Source organism: Leiobunum rupestre, chromosome 3 (genome assembly GCF_980474605.1).
Source record: "Leiobunum rupestre chromosome 3, qqLeiRupe1.1.hap1, whole genome shotgun sequence".
NCBI classification, from domain to species: domain Eukaryota; kingdom Metazoa; phylum Arthropoda; class Arachnida; order Opiliones; family Sclerosomatidae; genus Leiobunum; species Leiobunum rupestre.
The window spans coordinates 32,235,787-32,257,247 of NC_143386.1; the positions used below are offsets into that span (position 1 = coordinate 32,235,787).

The window sequence follows — 21,461 nt, forward strand, 5'->3', positions numbered from 1 at the left end:
CCATGTATGGAAAAAAGTAATAAATAAGTGTGAGCCTGCTGGGTCATGGAGATTATCGAAGCCGTGTATGGGTAGAAGTAATAAATAAGTGTGACGAAGTAATAGTCTGTGAGCTAGGTGCCCAAACACACACATTCGAGTACCAACTCTGGTGACCAAAAAGCAATGTTATTTACGGATAGCTAGGTGCTTAGAAAGAACCAATCCGTATTATGGCATTTTCTATCGCCCAACTATCCAAGATGGAGCCAATTCCAAAATGGCGGCTAATGCTAAACTGCGCTGGCTTGTAGCGCGGCCCCTATTTACGCTACAGCGCTGTGCGATATGTCAAATGAAAGGCAATTGTACGCTCATTAAGGTATGTCCATGGTTGTTGTACATAAATTGGACCGTTTAGCATCTAAAAGTCAAAACATTGTTTTTTAAAATCTAACATTTCGACATTTTGCTTTTGTAATGCAAACCTGTACATTTATAATTTTTGTCACATACCCTACTGTAATAAGTAACTTAATAGCTTTATTTTAAGGAATTATAGTGTTCTAGCATAATTGATGTAGATGTTATAATAAATCACAATTTGGGGTAGTTACGACTATAAACAAATTTTTTTGGGCGAATATTTACAAGCAGCAAATTTCAATATATTTTAAGAGAACTATTTAACAGCTTTTATTATTCGTTATCGCTGTTACATGAATCACTATCCTCGTCTGACATCATAGTGGTTTCGTCCAAGTCATCACCCATATTTGTACAATCTGACAATTTACAAGCCAAGGTACATTTGCGACCATTCACAACGCAAGTACAATTCGATTTGCATACGCGAGAACATTTGCACGCCATTAAATTTAAAACTGTTTCTTGTGCGGGGGCCCAATTTAAACTATCACAGTCATTTTCATCGTTCATTGCATTTTCACGACCCTCATTATTTTAAAAAATAATTGACATTATGTCATCTGCCACAATATAAGTCGGCTCTTAATAATTAAATTCAACAAAAAGAAAACATATCCACGTGTTTCGTGGCGTGGTGCAATCTCTCTTTTTGGCAAAAAAATCTAGTGTACCACTTCCCCCGTATGCTTAATGGATAAAAAGAGTAGGAATGTAGGGACGTCAGAGACCGAAGCTGAGAGGAACGTCAAAATCAAAGACTATACAAGCTATCGCTTATATAGTCTTTGGTCAAAATGTTCAGGCAAGTTGAAGTCGGTGTGAAACGTACGTTCGTCCGAACAGCAGGTCGCCAGCGTCAGCGCCAGTTTAGCCTATTGTAATGTGCGATATATTGTCGCCGATACGAGCAACGTTGGCGGTGTCAGCAATGGTTGCTAGGACGAGCAACCGTCCAGTGTGCGACGGGCTTTAGAGTACCGTCTCCATTTGCTAGCGTCCACGGTAAAGGGCCCAACGGATGGCTAAAGACTTCCCGCATATCCAATTTGCGATTTTCCGCGATGAGAACCATACTAGCGAATAGCCTCTGCTCAGATCTTAAAACAATATCCTTGGTTTTTTCCTTTCAAAAAGACTTTTTTTTTAATCTACCGAAAGTTTTAATTTTAATCTTTTTTACGGGATCGTGAAAACCACTTCCACTTTCTAAACGATTCTTTACAAAATGCTGGTAAGCGTCTTCTCCTTTTTCGCCAGCCGACAGAAGGTCCTTAGAGATATCGACGGGTGCTTCAACCCCGGTAAAAAGGCTCACGAGAGAGTTAAATTCTCCAAATGGGTTTGTCCAGTTATTTTCTAGAAGATCGACGATAGACGAAACATCGACTTCATCTCTTTTAACGCGAGTTTTGTTTAAAAACTGCCTCAGTGCTGCTGCTCTGTATTCGGCCGTTAGATAGTAACGGGACACTGTTCCGGGCTTAAGGCTAAAACTGCGAGTGCCACCTGCCATTTGGGTATCTCTATTAACAGTTTCTTCGGTAGTCTGGTCAACAGCTATTTTTCCAAACGGGTTACTCTGACGAAGTTGAACCGAGAAACCACCATCTTCGAAATACGCGTGCATTTCCGGGCAAGTACTTTTAAGTCGAGTCATCTGGTAATTATAAACTGGCAGGTACCTCGAGTAGTTCGTCCTGTCCATTGCCAAAAACCATGGTATGGCATCTCGAATAGCTATTAAATGACTATACCAGTCACCTTATCTATCGGCGCGAAGCAATCGAAGTAATATACCAACCAGGTCTACGTATGTCATTCAAATTTTGGAAAGATCTCCATTTTCTCGTCGCAACATATTCAAGTATTCAATAAATTTATCGAGAACAAATTTGCACGACTCATTTTTTAATGTGGCCTCGTAAGTTGAACCAGAAATGTTCGTTTGAAACTCTTCAAAACCTCTTTTAGCTTCGGCCAGTTTTGCAGTCGCTTGGTCTTCTACCGTTTCAAGCCAGATAGTGAAAGAATTCCAGGCGATTCTCATTAATGCTTCGTAGGTCAACTTGTGAAACCGAACGGCTCTATTGTAGTGTTTTCCGTCTAAAACTTTGTTAATGGAACCTTCAGCTACAACCGAGGACTCGACTGCAATGAAGTTACAAATGGTATGAAAGTTGCCCGTCAATAACACTATGTTTATAAATGTTCCTACATTTGCCCACGCTATTTGGGAAGCTTTTGCGTAAAGCGCTTGATCGAAAACAATGGCAATGCTTTGCAAACCCAAATTACTTTTAATTTGAAGGCACTTGCGGAGAATCTCTTGAACAGTTGGCATGTCTGTCACCGCTGCATTAATTGTAGGCAAATACCCAATGTTGTCCGCTAAAACTGAAGCTTCAGATCGAATCATTATATTGAAACCTGTCCAGGATAATACTTTCTGGTCGAAAGAACCGTTAAGTCGAGCTAGTATCCAAACAAGATCTTTAAAGGGCGCCTTAACATTTGAAGCTTCAGTGATCTCTGAGACGTCGCTTTCTGCAATTTGAGGTGGCCCTTTCCTGGTCTTTATTATGTACGAATCCAGTGGTTGGTCATAAAAAATTTATGGTTCTTTTTTGTTTTTTTATACTCGAAGTTATTTTCGGTGACTTACAAGAATACAAAGCTTTCTGCACCGCTATACCATTCACCCTGTGTGAAATTCCAGCACCGCTGAGAACTTCTTCCTGTCGATCAATGTGATCAAAGGCAAGAACGGTGGGAACGTTCGGAAATATACAGCCCGGAAGTGGAACGGATTCAGTTTGAACGTTGTCCAGTTTTTCAAAGCATAACTCTGTATCGATTTCTTCTAGCTTCGAGTAAGAACACGAATGACCAAGACGATTTAAAATTTTTATGACCTCCACATTTCCAGTCAACGGTTTTACTGCCCATGGAAGAAGAATGTGCTTTGGAGTGTTTACCTGACACGCATGAACCGCGCATATTATATCTTGAGTAATCGGCAAATTTGATCTGAATAGCACAGTCTTTCGCCTCCAATTAAATTAACCAAAAACTCGGAGAGGCTCGTAGGTGTATTTATGTAGCTCGAGCCGAGTTTTAAAGGTTGAGGTGGCCATTTGTGATTCTGATCAGTGTTTTTTATCTCTTCTCGCAATGGGACAGGGACTTGAATTTCTGGCGTTCCGCAAAGTAGAAGGAAAGTGAGGGTGACACATCGATCCCGGGATCGGGATCGTCAGATCGTCGGGATCCGGGATTTAAGGGGTGAAATGGGGGTAAAATCGTCGAAAAGTCAATGTATTTATGATATTTCTCGCGACGATGTGTTTTTTCGTATATCAACATATTGTGTTCAGACCAGCTTGTTTCTTTATCTCCGCTTATCTCGAGTGACACTCGGTACTTGAACGTTTATATTTCTTATCGCGTTTTATCGTACGGAATAAGTTGAAATGATGTAAAAAGTGATAACCTAGGCGGGAGATAGCGCGCGTGCGTGGATTACCCGGGGGACGAGGTTAATTTAAATTTAAAACATGGATTTGAGTGTTTTGACGTCATGGAATATTCGTTGTTAAAGTGACGTAGAATGGAAATATTTTTAAACTTCATTTTAATATCATTAGCACATAAGTGGTACTTAAATATGCTTAGCACTTGAACCTATATCACGAGTATTTCTTTAAACGAATATTTCAAGTTTTAGTATGAGAAACGTATCATTCTCAAATGATACTTGAATATACTATAAAAGAGGTTGTATAGCGTTGTGGGATGTCATTCCACGGTTAAATGCGGTAGCTATATTCAATATGCCTACGTGCGCGAAAAGTTTTCTATCAAATCAAATTTAAATCGGCATGTTAGAGAAGTACACGGTGATAAACATAAGTTTGTCTGTGAAGTATGTGGTAAGAATGTTGCTAGATTAGAGCATTTTAAGAGCCATCAACGAACTCATGACTTGAACGCACCCGGCCCTTCCGAACCTATGAAACTGTCTCGCACACCGTCAACAATGCAATGTTCGCCAACATCTTCCCGTCCACCGTCACCTAGCCCGCTTCAAGACATTCAACTGGAATCTACCCGTACACAGCCGTCTACAGCGGATTTACCCAACAACCTAACACCATCACCTGTTCCCGCCTCATCAATACTTGATGAAACACCACCAGCATCCCCAAGTATGGTCCAGGTCTTGAATGATACTTTAGCATCTATCCGTTACAATGCTGAAGACTATGATATTGATGCGGGAATGTTTATCGGACGTTACCGAGCAGCTTTCAGTAAATTTCTAATGGAAAGACTCACCAGTAAACGTGGAATTAAATGGTTCTTACTCGTAAGATCAGCCTATATGAGACCTTTAGGGGGTGCGGAACAAAGAGCGGAAGTACGACCCTATTTCGGGTAAATCAATTTAAATAATTTATTGCTGTTTTTTCCCTTACTTCATTTAATTCTTTAGAAAAACAATGGAAAATCTACGAAAGCATATAAATTTCGAGTTGATTCATAAACCAGAAAGAATGTTAAAAGTTACAAGTTCCCCGCAGTTTGAACACTTTACCATCTTTAATGAAGAGTTAGCCGGCGCTCATAAGAAGAGAGCTAAAATTGTTCTTAACCGGCCTATATTTACCGGATTCACCATTCTAGATTTATCCAAGGAGCTCATGTATCGGCTCCATTATGGATTCATAAAAAATACGTACGGGAACAAAGCATCACTATTATTTACAGACACTGGTAATTTAATTTCATATGAATTTTTTATTTAAATAGTACTAATATATAAAATATTTACAGACAGTTTAACGTACATCATTAAGACGGATGATGTTTATAAGTTCATAAAAACCGCTTTGACCTCTCTGATTATCCACCTTCGCATTTCCTTCATTCTAATCAGAATAAAAAAGCTCTCGGTTATTTTAAAGACGAGACAAATTCACAGTTAATTCAAAGCTTTGTAGGACTTCGTCCAAAGCTTTATTCTATTAAATTGTACGGGGAGTCTAAGACCGCTGAAGAGATAGAAAAGGAGTTGCGATTGGGGAAATCTTTAGAGTCAATTTTAAGCAATAAAAAGGTTTGTAAGGGCGTTGCCATAAACGTGATTAGAAACGTCATCCGCCACGAAGACTATGAACGTTGTCTTTTTAATCAAGAAACCATGTCAGCCGAGATGATGCGTATAGCTAGTTTCAAGCATGAGCTATTTAATTTAAATACTAGAAAACTTTGTTTATCACCAAATGATGATAAGAGATATATTCTACCCTGCGGGGTTCGAACCTTAGCGCACGGTCATAAAGATATTGAAAAATGATAATGAATGATTGTATTTATGTATATATAGAAACTGCTATTGCTATAAATTGTAAAAAAATATTTTATTGAATACATTTTGTATATAAACTCTTTAATCATCTTATCGTTTACATTTTTATCTTTCTTAAACCTAATCACAATGTTTTACATTTCTATTCATTTACACCTGTTTATAACAAAATAGATACAGAATGCTCCACGCGTATTACTAGAATTACTCTGTAATTGATTAGAATTAAAAGTAACAGTTTTACTGTTTCGTTCAATAAAGTCATTAAATTTAAAATAATCTGGCGGGTTTCCAAAGGAATCCATGAATTCAATATTTTTATGTTCAGAAAAATATATTAGAACCCAGTGTTCTCCAGGTCCAGCACTCGTATCGGTATTTACAACAAATAGAGAAGGGAATATTTTTACATATTTAGGTAGCTTATCAGCCGCGAACACGCCTCGGAATATACTTTTAGTACTTAAATCTTTTTCAAGAATTTTAGTTATCTGTAGCGAATCCATTAATTACTGTAATCGAAAATCACGGTTCGATTTTTATCAATTTCAATCAAATTTTTAAACTCAGCGTAAATTAGAATGGAAATCGTCTCCGGTAACTGTTTTGCAAATTTTAATTCTAATCTCAGGTTACTGTTTTTTACAAGATGCAAGTGATTAGCGTTGTTATTAAGATCCGAGGTTAAATTGTACGCGAATAAACAATTTTCGTTAGGGTAATCTTCCCGACTTATCTGATTCCCTTCATCTACGTTCCACTGATTAGTTTGAACGAAAAGATTGCAATACGCTTGAATATATTGATTTTCCTCAAAGTTTAGAGATAATGCCTTATGAGGGACGCTGCTACCGTCAATGTGCAATCCAATGCTTGATAAATCGAAATGTTGAAATTTGTACGGTGATTTATTCAAATCTCCTAGAAACGCTTTTTGTTCCACAAACCCGATAACAACTTTCTTGGGTGTTTGTCCGGTAAATAAATGATGTTGCACACTAGTCATAAGACCAGCGGGTATAGAAAATAACGTGCACTCCGAACGAGTTACAGGATATTTAGCGGTTCCATATTGTAGTGCCTTGGCTTGAGCGAGCGATAGTTCCGGTATCACTTTAACTTTCCTCAGATAAAGGGAAGCTGATAAAATCTCCTCTTTACATTTTACGTCGGAGTGAACGCAAAAAGCTGCTCTATTTTTATCGAATTTAAATTTCAAATCAACCATATTTAATAAAAAGCGTGGTTGTTGACATAAATCAGTATGGACTACGCCTAACAAGTCAATCACCCCTTTTTGCGCTAAACTCGCTCGTTTAGAGAAACCATCGTTATCGAAAAATGAATCGAACTTTCCAGGTGTATCCCGATAGAAAAGTGAACTCGTTAAATAACTTTTTTTCGCAGATTCTCCGAACGTTAATAGAGTTTGTATCATACTTTTATAAGCGTAATTTTGACTGGAAGGTGTTACTGATCTTTCATTCAGAAATACGTGAACGTCGCTAAAAAGCGAATGAACAAACCAATTCTCGGGGGCGATATGGTCGGCTGGAGTTCCGGCTGCCCCACCCGCAACACCTGGAACCTCAGGTTGCGGTAGTTGACCATTATCTTTAGTTACCTTAACTCGAACGTGCAACAAAGTTGGCGAAAGGTCTTTATACGTTTCAGAGTTACCGTTCATAGAAAATGTAATTGATGCGTTATCAACTATATTTGATATTGGATTATACTCAACCCATTCACCACCAATAATCGAAGATTGTGTCATAGGTACTTGAAACAAATCTAGCTCGGAATTTATACACTCAACTGAGTGCGGGTGTAAAAGGGACATTATGAGAATATATCGGAACGTTTAGGGAACCGTCCTTTCGCTATCCTGCCTGCTGTTGAAATGCCGCTTTTCAACTGAGTTCGTTTCCTTTTATTTCCGGAACCCGTCATTCTTTTAATATGATCCGTAGCTGAAGATGTTAGTCTCATGGCTTCATCAGCTGCTGAAGCTAAAGTTTCCCTTCCAGCGTTAATAGAATGCGATTTAAGCGCTGTTTTAATTGGGACTCCGCTAACAACATCGGTCGCTACTTTCGCTCCGGTACTTATAAGTTTTTTTCCCAAGTAAGAAGCGCCTTTCTTCAGTAAATAGTACCGCGAATCTAAACGCTGAAAATAATTTATTTCCTAGTCCATGTCCTCTTTGCACAGCTAAACCTCTATATACAGGTATTCCACCGAAACCAACCTGGTTTAAATAGTAACTTTCATAATCAGTTCTTGAAGGTGAATATTCAGACCTCATGATGTTAACTGTTCGCTCTCTTAAGCTAGAATGAGGGTGTGTCCTGAATGATTAAAGGTTTATAGTGAAGTCCACATTTTACGGGGTTTTAAATGTAATACAACGTGAGCTTTAGCACTATGAAACTGTATTGGCTCACCTAAATCATCTGTTATATTAATCTCTTTAGTCTTAATATTTTTACACACGACTGGTAGGTAATCAAGTTGTGAAAATATTTTTGTAGCTGTTTTCCCATTAGACTCGGCTTCCTCTTCGACGCTTATGATTTTTAATAGTGGGGCTAAACTATCCCCAACAACGCTATTTTCAACCAGATCAGAAAAAACGAATAAGGAATGTAACCCAGCGTTCATAACAACTGGGTAGGGGGTTATCATTGAATTTAAAATGGTGAAATCATTATCTCTTCTATCCCTAAAACCTAGTAAAATCGATAGATCGGGGCCAATTACAGCTCTGATTTTCGGTTGCAATTTAACTTTAATTCGATTAGAATAATTTAAATAAGCGAATGTAACTTGTTCGTCTTGGTTGTGGACGTTCATAACATGTAATAGTTTTATAAAAACCCGCGGGAACTTCAATTATTTTATCATATTCGAGAGGGTCTTTAACTAGAGGGTTATCAGTCATTTTATCATATTCGAGAGGGTCTTTAATATCCAATAGGTTAGGTTTTCGAACGTTATGCCATGTCCGAGGGTAGCTTATTTCCGCTAACCCAACTTCGTACTGTTCCTCAAATCTTAACGGTTCAGCTAAATACGTTCGAAATTTACCAACGCTATTATCTTGGTAATATAATGACGAGGAATCTGAAGGTAGCGTTACGTAAAAACTCATTTTAAATCCACTTCTTGTATCCAAGAATTAAATTTAGGGTCGTAATCTTGCCACTTTACATACAGTTCTACGCGGCCGTCCGATTTTTTCCTCTTTTTTATTACTTTTTCGATTATGAATTCTCGACCAACAATCTGAACCTCCTCTCGATAGAATACTCCTAAAATGGGGTTAGAATTTAAATCCATCAGCTTATATACAGGTGGGTCACGTGGTAGTCTCTCAGCTATTTTAAACAATTCTGTAGTAAAATTCGGGTTATATTTCTTATCGAAAATTGATAAATTTCTACTTATTCTACAAATATCTCCAATTTCAAACGCGTATGTTAACGGAGGAGAAAAATTTACCAAACCGCAAAGATTTTTCCACATTTTAGCAGAGTTATCTAGAGTAACTTCCGCGGGTTTACATGTAATTGATCTGTGATAACTATTGTTATAAGCGTTTATAATATCATCTAAAACGTTGACATATTTAAGGGTGTTATTCTGCGTGAAATAGCGATATAAACGAGATTTAAAACTTCTAATGAATCTTTCAATAATGGACGCTTTCATTTCTGATCGAATAGCGAAAAAGTTAATACCCCTTCGCTGTAATTCACTCTGCACTTCTTGACAGACAAATTCGTTTCCATGATCACTTTGAATTCTTTTCGGTTGACGACCTTTTTCAAAAACGTTACGTAACGCTTCTAAAATTGTTACACCTTTCTTATTTTTAACCGCTACCGCCATAGCGTATTTGCTAAATATGTCGATAATACATAATACATAGCGAGATCCTGAATTATATTTAGACAGCTTCTGAAAATCTGCCAAGTCCGCTTGCCACTGTTCGTCAATTCCATAAACAATAGTTCGATTTCGTTTGAATCGTCTTCTACACTGAGAGAAATTTCTACTGCATAAATTACAGAAAATATCTGGCAAACCATCATTCCAGAAATGTTCTGATTTCTTTACAGATATTTCCATAATAAAGGTTTACAGAAACCAACTGCTTTTTTAACAGATAAAAAAATGTTTTTCACTTACAGATTAATTATATAAAAATTACAGATATTTTTATTGTAAATAATACAGAACAAATATGTTAAATAAAAATGTAACTTTTTTTTAAAAAATCAATGTTCTGTACATATTAAAGAATGTTTTATTTAAAAACTGAACAAATTGTGTTTTTATAAAACGGACTTCTGTAAATATGGCACAAATATCTGTAGGGCAAACTGAACAACCTGTGTTTTTATAAAACGAAATTCTGTAAATATGGCATACCGTTCTGTAGGACAAACTGAACAACCTGTGTTTTTATAAAACATACTTCTGTAAATATGGCATACATTTCTGTAGGATAAACTGAACAACCTGTGTTTTTATAAAACGTACTTCTGTAAATATGGCATACCGACACCGTTCTGTAGGACAAACTGAACAACTTGTGTTTTTATAAAACGTTCTTCTGTAAATATGGCATACAGTTCTGTAGTACGTCTTATGTGTTGCAAAAAACGGAATTCTATAAACATTTCAGATAATTTCGGTAAAAAACACTTAACTCAGATTTTCTGAAATACTTTGAATTCGGTTTTTTAAGGAAACTTCTTTTGAAAAACGGACATTCCGTTGTGATAAAAAACCTATATTTTGCAAATATTACAAAATATTGGATACAATTTCGAAAAAATCATTTATTCATGAGCCAATTTCCCAAAATTACTACAGGATTTTATTTTTAATTATTATCCAATCATATTGGGATATTTTGTTTATATAAAAAAGATCTTCACGTTTATAACCTCTTTCGGATTCTCTGGATTTATCTTGGCGATGCATCTATAATATTGAAAGAAAATTAGTTAAACCTTGACCTCAATAATTTATGTTTAGTAGTAGAGTCAGCCCGCATTCAAAGAAAGGACTTATTATACAAGGAAAGATTATTCCCTCTTAATGTTAATACGGGTTGCCAAAACGTTTTCATTTTAAAATTCCCCAACTTTTCCAGGTTTTCCCTGACCGTCTAAAACAATTTTCATGGACCAATCAGTAGAGTAGCTAGGGGGGCGGCACTTTTCACTTCATGGCAACTGAAGCGACGGTCAATACTCCATTTTAAACTAGTTTTGAAAACTATTTCTCTGCAAAAGGTCTAGCTACGCCACTGGGACCCATAACTTCTTTTGAAGTGGTAATTAAATATGAACAAGAGCACATAATATGCTGACATTAGAAAGCTATAAAGAAGTTAAAGACAGTAAATCTAATGTGGTCACCGGCCAGTGATGGTCGTTGTTCTACCCCTGTGAGAACAGTGTCAGAATCTGACAGGCGAGATGCGCGAAACTTCAAAGGGAGAGGAGCGTGAGAGGAGTTTCACAAAGTACGCGTTTCAGATTTGTCAAAAAACGTCCAAAATATTAAAAAATAATTCAATATTATTGTAGTACAGTCCAAAAGAAATAATTCAAACAATGTCATCTTCACGAGTTCTACTACTGTCGAACTATGGTCCCCAGAAAGCTTAGTATGGTTTGCACAATCTTTGCGTCAATGTCCGTCATGTGTTCTACGGCACCCATTCCCATATAGTAAAATTTAGCCAACGGGTTTACTTAATACAATAGGTGTTTCAATAAAATAATAAATAAAAATTAATTAAGCTTACTTTTAAATTAGTGCCTCACCACCTAAGCTCCAGTCTACGTCACTATTTACATTCCTTAACATCAAAACTGGAACATTAAAATCGTATAGCTTTAACTTACGCTGCGCTGCAGTTTCGACACTAACTTCAGTCCGGAGTCATGAGCAGTGTTGCCACTCTATGATTTACAAAATTCCAAGATCGAGCTCGAAAAAATGCCAAGAAATGACAAGCGCGAAATTTGAAAGCAGAAACGAAAATTAAGCGTGAAAATTTTGTTTTATACAGGTCACCATGTTTTATAAAAACAAAGTAGTGGGCTCAAAATGACTAAATTTAATTACATAAATTAACTATTTATGTTTTAAATTAATCTTGTGCACTGGAAAAATTCGTCGTCTACGTTATTTTAATTTTGGTAATTTTTGCGCAAGTTGTTAAACTGTAATTTAAAAAATAAGACATTCGGTTACCATAGAACCTTCCAGCGGCCAACGCGAGAAGTTCGCTAAACTACTGGATTTCCGTCTGCTAATTCGTCTACTCACAGTCTAGAGTAGAGAAAAAACAATGCAATTTTATTTGATGTTGTGATAACTGACCGCTCTTTTTCTGATACATCAAAATAATCACGTGCTTGGTTGATACTTTGCCGTGGCGTTGTTGATTTCTTTTTTTTTTGCACTAAAGGTTTGAATAGTTCTTTCTATAAAGTAACATGGCCTTCTTGTTTTAATGTAGCTCTTACGTCACTGCATTTACCTTCTCCAACACTACGAGCGCGCGCTCGCATCACGAGGAGCTTCCTATTTTCTAACGCTCGTGCAAATCGCGCGTGCTAAGATAATTCCACCAAAGCTCAGTCTTGTGACGTAAGAGCAACATGTTATACTTCTACTTTTAACAAGTTGGGTAAGCGTAAATTATTTATAGAAAGAACTATTATAAAAGAGGTGAGAGTTGCTTGTCGCGTCATGACACGAGTAGCGACCCACACAGTCATGCTGCCGTGAGCGACATTTTAAATCGTGCCTAGCTTGTGCGACGACGATAAAACGACCTGACGGATGACAAAGGCTCCGTATGCTTAGGTGGCAAATCTTTGGTGTGGGATTTCACCTAATCTGCTATAGGGTTTATTTCTCAGTAGCATGAATGTTACATAAGTAAGCCTATCATCAAGAATTAACTTTTTAATTTATTTAAAAAAAATTGGTTTACAAAATTGAAACAGTAAAAATTAGTGGAGTTTGAAAATAAATTCCCCAAGAGACGAGCCTAGTAGGAACGTGTTCAAGACGGCGGCCGCAATGGCTATGCGTTGGCTGATGTATTCCACGGAACGCGGCTACCCGGTTACTTTCCAAAATTTCCGGTCAGTTGCGGGTTCCAGGGCCAAGCCAAGAGTTTCAACAGTCAAAGCACAGAACTGGAAGTGATGACCGAGGCCCACATTTATATGGCGTTTTTGTTCAATTCAGCCTGGATAGCGGCCCAGAGAGGGGCTGTAGAAGACGAAGCCAAATACGAAGGCGCTATGGGGTCGGAGTATGTGAAATCCCTTACTAATGATTTACCACCGGACCAAGGGACAATGGTCATGCCATCTGGGCGTTTGCAGTCGTCCCTCGAGGACGGAGGGCACACAGGCGGACATGTGACGAGAGCGCGCCGTACGATGTCGTTGACGGCGGCGTGGCGGGACAGACGACCAGCGTTTTTTTTGCAACTTTACCATGGGTCCCGAATGATTCGACATGGGCACCACAGTTGCAGATGCGCGGAATGCAGATATGAACAACCAAGCGAAGACCGATGGCGATTCTGAAAGAATTATCGTCGAGATGAGTACCCAGAGACGGAGAAGGAAGCGCTTTCAGCCAGGCACCGGATTCCTTTGAAACGACAGATAGGAGCCGCGCTTTATCGTGGTCGCAAGAGGCGCGTTCCGTTAGGTGCGACAGTGGCTATCATAGGCTTATGGTAATAACCGCAGAAATTTAGAAAATTTCGTTTCTATAAAATATTTATATTACAACTACGGATATACACGTAAAACTTACATTAAATAATTGTAGGGCAAATTACAAGACGAGATCTGTAATTTTTGCAGTTTTTGGTGAAAATTACAGTGCCACAAATAAACATATTTGGTCATTTTAACAGCCAAAATCGTTGATCATGGATTACAGAAATAGTTCTGTAATCTCTACAGTTCTTAGTACAAATAACAGTTCTGTAAGTAAAATATACATAAGGATATTGTACAAAAATAAAATGACTGAACTGTTTTACTTGCTTACAGAAACGTACTGCAGCGTATATGTATCCTGCTTTATTATAAATTGTTTTACTTTTTCCAATGAAACCTTTAAACCTTTATGTCGAGCTGAATTATAGAGCGTTCGAACTCCAGCGATTGACCCTGGGTCTGCGGGATTAGTATAGATTTTCTCAAGTTCTTTCTCCATATCGGGTAATATTTTGATGTAATGGCATGTAACGCCAAAAAAAGAAATTAAATAATTCTTATATTATAATAACTATGATAATTAATACAGCTGTGATAATTTTCGGTGATTTTGAAAATGATTGTGATAAATAGGCTAAAAGTCCTAAAGAGACCGTTTCTGTACAACCTTCCATTGTAGGCTTATACTATGAAATGAGAACAAAATTATCAGGTTAATATATTTTATTTAGTATGCAACCAAGGTCTTAGAGGACTAGGTGAAGATGATGATAACATTGAACTACTTGGTGGTGTATGAATTACAGCGAATGTTTTTAACAGTGTCAATCTTACAGGATTTTTAATTAAACGTTTTGAAATATTTGACTTATGAATACCCTCGTAAAACTCTGTAACTCCTATAGGATGAAACACTGTTCCAGGCGTTTTTCTCACAGAATCATACAAAAGATCGATTATGTTAGATCCTCCAATCACTTGTCCTCGAATAGAAAGCTCTCCTGAGTTAGCCCATCTAATATATCTCGGATCTTCCGTAGTCGCTCGGTATAATGAAATTGCATCACTAACATAAGTTGCAGGTAGAGAATAAGATATTTGCGCGAACCAGGTTTTAGGCCGTCCAGAGTTTTCAATATTGGGAGTGATTTGCTCTTAACGTATGTAAGTTAACCGTCGTTGGAGAGTTTGATTGTATAATGCTAATTTCTCTAATTCGTTTAAATCTGGATTATCTAGAATAGATTTCATTTCATCATCGAGTGTCTTCTCTTTTTGAAGTTCAGGTGTTCCTTCTGTTTTGGAAGGTGTAGTGTTCTTTAATCTCTCCATTACATCTTCAGGTACTAGAAGCATTTTTCGAGCCATCATCGGTTTATAGCTCGGCTTATTGCACTTCCGGCGACTGAGCTAACGATAGATAGCAGTGGCGCTAATAAAAATGGAAGAAAACCACCCTTTTGTACCAGTATCTTTCGTCGTTTTGATATAGGGTTCTTCTTCGACACGTTTCGTATAGCCGCGCTATGTTTCTTTAACCGCTTACGATGACGTTCTGAAAGTTCAATTGTTCCGTGTAATACATTTATACAACATTCAACGAGAGCCAATATAGCTTCCTTGCTAGCGTATTTAATAGCTGTCTTTCTTTGATTTAGATTACAGGATGTCAGGAAACGTAGAAAGTCTATGTTTTCCTTTACTCGTTTTGAGACACCATTTAGAGATTTTATTAGCCTTTCTTAAAGCGCAATGAACAGTTTCGGAATGAAAAGGGCAGTTTAATTCAACGTCTTCTAGTTCTGATAACTTAGGACAACCGGTATCTTCGATGTTAGTTACTGAAACACCAAGGAGTGTCGATAATACTGCAGCTTTTTCTAAACCTTTGGTGAAAAACGAAGTTGCTTTTTCCGCTATCTGATTGCAAATGTCACGTTTCGTTCTGTAAGGACGTTCGCCGTGATCCCATCGAAGGTGACAAATGTTATGAGATATCCATCTGCATTGTCTTTTATCTTCATTTGAAAGCTCTTTGAAAGGGTATGGAGATTTGAAAGTAAACACTTCCGATTCTTCAGTTTCTAATACTACGTAAGCTAATTCTTTAACAATCGACTCTCGATTAACCCAAAAGAAATTCCCTTCTATAATACACTTCATTTTGGAATAAAGACCGCCGATTCTTCATCCGGTATTAAACCTGTTCGTAGTAAATACTGATCTGGGGTGTGAGGTTTCAAGTCGACTAATAAATACCCAAATTTCCGTGACGTAGCTTGTTGAAACGTATTTGCTATTGGTTGGAGATATCTGCCTCGCGAGATGATAAATTGTTGATTTATCTCGTGGTGATTTAAAAATAAATGTATAATGGGCATTTAAATTTAAAGTTCTAATTTCTTTTCCGGGGTAATAAAGGTTTTGCATTAAAATTAGTACGGAGGTGTTCCTGTGATGAGATCCACGAATAAATAAATTAGTTACATCTTTATTATTAGATATCTCGCATAATAAATCGTCTAAAATAACTAAATTCCTAATTTGCGAGTTTAATATATTAACATCGAGTAACCCTTCGTGAAACTCGACTGAAGGTGTGTGTTCTAATATTGATTGAAATAGTTTCGGCTGATACTCGGTATAACACCATATTATCCTCTCCAGAGGAGGGGATATGCAGGTCTTCTTATGTTGAATCAACCGTCCCACCAGGAATGACTTTCCGCATTGGGTGGATCCGGCTACAAGCCCATTCATTGGTAGTTGTAAGCTTAAATCCATAATGGTTAATGAGAATCGGAACATTAGTGTAATCAATTTTATTAGTTTTTTAACAAGATTTTAGCATTGCATATTATAAGTGACATTATATTATTTAAAATTTCTTTTGACAATCCACAGCGAATAGTAAACATTTCAATAATATTTTCACAATCTACCGACATAATTATTTCATAAAAATGTAAATCTACACGCTTAGAAAAATCCGTCATGATACAATCATGCTGGAGTTGAGATGGATGATCAATTTGACAGCCATTGCACGATTTTTTAAGAGCTTCATGTAATTGTTTAATTACAACGTTGGTCATCACCTTCTTTATTTCCTTGATTTGCTTTAAACACTTCTGAAAAGACTCGTACTGGTCGATGAAATTCAACCAAGAAGATTGAGCGAAAGCTACCCCCTCTTTAGTCGGCAACAGTTTTCCATAGTTTACTCCATAACCACTGTACATTTGTCTAACATCTAGAACCTTTTGTTCGGCAAATCTATGAACCGAAAACCTGTGAAAACCCACAAAGTTTCAGCTTCGTTATTGAAATAAGCTTCAATGGCATCTTTTTTTGGTCCATAGCACTTGCAGTTCCGCTTCTGTTAGTTTGATGCCCTTTGTTAAATCCAATAGACCGCAGTAGATGGTTTCATATGCATAAACGATTAACCCTTTGTCAGCAGACACAGGAAATTAACAATTCCTATAAAATACATACATTAAGACAAAGTTAAGAATAATAACCGAGTATTCCTACTTACATTTTAAGGTTCCTCGGAGTCACTTCCAATACAATACAGATGGTGAACTTTCTAAATAATATGGCCTTGCTATTATACGGTTTTCCCTTTTTATACTCTGAAATTATTTATCTTCGATATCTTATTTATTAAAACGGAGTTTAAAATTAATTCCATTCTACGTATGCGCATTTTGAAGTGTATCGCGTTACGTATATAGGAATTTACCCGGTCCTCATACGGAATCACGTGTACAATTACAATACTTGAGAATGATACGTTTCTCATACTAAAACTTGAAATATTCGTTTAAAGAAATACTCGTGATATAGGTTCAAGTGCCAAGCATATTTAAGTACCACTTACGTGCTAATGATATTAAAATGAAGTTTAAAAATATGTCCATTCTACGTCACTTTAACAACGAATATTCCAAGACGTGAAAACACTCAAATCCATGTTTTAAATTTAAATTAACCGCGTCCCCCGGGTAATCCGCGCACGCGCGCTATCTTCCTCCTAGGTTATCACTTTTTACATCATTTCAACTTATTCCGTACGATAAAACGCGATAAGAAATATATACGTTCAAGTACCGAGTGTCACTCGAGATAAGCGGAGATAAAGAAACAAGCTGGTCTGAACACAATATGTTGATTTACGAAAACACAAATCGTTGCGAGAAATATCATAAATACATAGACTTTTCGACGATTTTACCCCCATTTCACCCCTTAAATCCCGGATCCCGACGATCCCGACGATCCCGATCCCGGGATCGATGTGTCCCCCTCACTTTCCTTCTACTCCGCAAACTTCAGCTTTAAGTTCACTTACGAGGAGACGACCCGAGGTGGTTCTCACCGATTTTGTTCAAAGTTGGGGGATTGTTAGACCTAGATGTAACATGAAACCAGTTAAAGGGAAAAGTTACGCTGGGCTTCCGTTTTGGCATGGCAACCAAAAATGTTTTTGACAACATAAAATGAGGAAAAGTCTATGTAAAATAACATGCGAAAATGATAAATTCTAAGGGTCCCCCCTGTGCAAAATTTCAATAAATAAAAAAATTTAAAAAATAGTAAATTTTACATTTTTGGATTACTTTGGACAAATAGGGGGAATAAAAACCATTTTGGGTGAACTCGAGCTAATTTGAATAAATAGGTCGAAATTTTAGGTATAATACAAAATATTTGTAAAACTTATGTCGTGATAACTGCCATATATTTTGGCCGATAAATCTTAAAATTTCTACATTACATTATCTGAACGATGTAAACAGATTTTTAGATTTCAATAGAAAAACTACGCCATTTTATAAAATGGCGGATACAAATATAAATCATGGTGCAATAAGTTAGGTAATTTGTATCCGATTAACCTGAGATTTTCTACGTTACATTATCTGAACGAGGTAAACAGATTTTTAGAATTTGATAGAAAAACGACGCCATTTTATAAAATGGCGGATACAAATATAAATCGTGGTGCAATAAATTAGGTAATTTGTATCCGATTAACCTGAGATTTTCTACGTTACATTATCTGCCCGAATGAATTCGTACTATAGATTTTAATAGAAATCCGACACCATTTTGTAAAATGGCGGATATCAATAAAACTCATCGTGCGATAAGTTCCGTAAATATTCGTCGATTAATCATCAATTTTCTACGTTTCATTATCTGCCCGAGCTAATTAGACCTATTGGTTTTCCAATAATAATCCGACGCCATTTTGAAATATGGTGGATATAAATATAACTTATGATGCGATAACTGCCGAAATAATTTGTCGATTTACGTAAAATCTTCTTAATTACATTATCTGACCGAATAAATAAGTCACTTAGTTAACTGAAATAATTAAGGTTAATTTTACATTAAATTTGGAAAGGAATACATTTACGTAAATACTTATTATTTGGGTAAAATGGAATTACATTAAATTAGTTCAAATTACATTTTCGACATTCATATAAATTGGGATAAATACAAACTATATAATATTGAGTAACTTCAAATAATTTTGATAACATATTGGAACAATTTTGAGTAAATTCCAATAATATTTGGTTAATTGAAATAATAGTATTGTGTATATTTATATAACATTGGTTAATTTAAATAATATTGTGTATATTTGAATATATTGAGAAAATTCCAATAATATTGTGCAATTAACATAATTTTGTTTACAGTCTATTAATTTTCACTAAATCCAATTTATGTAGTGTAAGTTCATTTACCAATTTACCATTGGGCGAATTATAATAATTTTGGTAAGTTTATATTATAATATATTATTTGGTTAAAATAAATATCGGAAAAATGTATATTATATTTGGTAAATAGACGAGTAAAGAAATCAGCTTTTAAATTTTTGCAACGATTTTCCGAGGGAATTGTGGGAAGGAGAAGATAAAGTGATTGGCTATTTCAGGGGTCTACACATAACCTTACTACTCTTTAATCAAATTAGTAAATATATAGACCAATATTACTCCTCCTATAGGTGATACTTTAACTCTACTCTTTTGCTGTAGTGAAGTCCAAACGTTAAAATATTTTTAATTAAGTCTACCTTTCCTTGGCGCATAACTGATTTCGACCATGTTTGACATATTGGAATATAATCTCCCGAATTACCAATAATTTCCCGAGTTACCAATAATTTCCCGAGTTATCAATAATTTCCCGAGTTACCAATAATTTCCTTAGTTACCAATAATTTCCAGAATAACAAATTATTTCCCAAATTATTAATAATTTCCCAAATTACAACCATTTTCTGATTTACCAAACATTTCGCGAATTACCAATAATTCTACAATGCCAATTGAACTAATTTAATAATATTTCAATTAACCCAAATTATGCCTAAATGATGAATTTAACCATAATTATTTTATATTAATCCAATGATATAAGAACTTACCCAATATTATTGGATTTTGCCGAAATGTATTAAAATTTACCCATTTTATATGAAGTTTCGTATACATTTTTTATAACAATAATAATACTGAATTTATCGCACCTAGGGGATACATGGATATTTTGAAAAACAGCGTATTTCTCTCAAAAGAAATAGGACTAATATACTCGGTCAGAAATAGAAAATTTCAGAATAGTTGATTAATAATTACGGATCTTCTCAGACATGCGCCATTTTGCAAAAAGGCTTCGGAATTCTTTCAAAATAGAAAGGACTTATTTACTCGATCATTTAATGAAACAGAAAATTTCAGATTTATCGTCGAATAATTACGGAACTTATATGACCTTGAGACATTTTGACATCCACCATTTTTCCAAATGGACTTGAATTATATTAAAATTTATAGGATTAATTATCTTTAATAGGTAATGTAAAGTAGAAAATTTCAAGTAATTGGACAAATAATTTTGGCAGTTATCGCATTATGATATCTGCCATTTTGTAAAATAGCGTCAGACTTCTATCACAGTGTAAAGGGGATTATTTATTCGGTCAGATAATGTAATGTTGAAAATTTCACGTAAATCAACAAATAATTTCGGCAGTTATCGCATCATAAGTTATATTTATATCCACCATATTTCAAAATGGCGTCGGATTATTATTGGAAAACCCATAGGTCTAATTAGCTCGGGCAGATAATGAAACGTAGAAAATTGATGATTAATCGACGAATATTTACGGAACTTATCGCACGATGAGTTTTATTGATATCCGCCATTTTACAAAATGGTGTCGGATTTCTATTAAAATCTATAGTACGAATTCATTCGGGCAGATAATGTAACGTAGAAAATCTCAGGTTAATCGGATACAAATTACCTAACTTATTGCACCATGATTTATATTTGTATCCGCCATTTTATAAAATGGCGTAGTTTTTCTATCGAAATCTAAAAATCTGTTAACATCGTTCAGATAAATTAACGTAGAAATTCTCAGGTTAATCGGATACAAATTACCTAACTTATTGCAACATGATTTATATTTGTATCCGCCATTTTATAAAATGGCGTCGTTTTTCTATCGAAATCTAAAAATCTGTTAACATCGTTCACATAAAGTAACGTAGAAATTCTCAGGTTAATCGGATACAAATTACCTAACTTATTGCACCATGATTTATATTTGTATCCGCCATTTTATAAAATGGCGTCGTTTTTCTATCGAAATCTAAAAATCTGTTAACATCGTTCAGATAATGTAACGTAGAAAATCTCAGGTTAATCGGATACAAATTACCTAACTTATTGCACCATGATTTATATTTGTATCCGCCATTTTATAAAAAGGCGTCGTTTTTCTATCGAAATCTACAAATCTGTTTACATCGCTCAGATAATGTAATGTAGAAATTTTAAGATTTATCGGCGAAAATATAAGGCAG

The 21,461-nt window shown here is 35.9% G+C and overlaps 1 long non-coding RNA gene across 1 annotated transcript; it reads right to left on the reverse strand.

Annotated features, from left to right (window-relative positions):
• Nucleotides 1–10,694: 10,694 nt before the first annotated feature.
• Nucleotides 10,695–11,749, reverse strand: LOC149951502 (uncharacterized). Its single transcript, XR_016479924.1, has 3 exons — nucleotides 11,726–11,749; nucleotides 11,601–11,654; nucleotides 10,695–10,768 (listed from the first exon to the last, which is right to left on the reverse strand). It is a non-coding gene; the product is annotated as an uncharacterized LOC149951502 (long non-coding RNA).
• Between the last annotated feature and the right edge of the window lie 9,712 nt (nucleotides 11,750–21,461).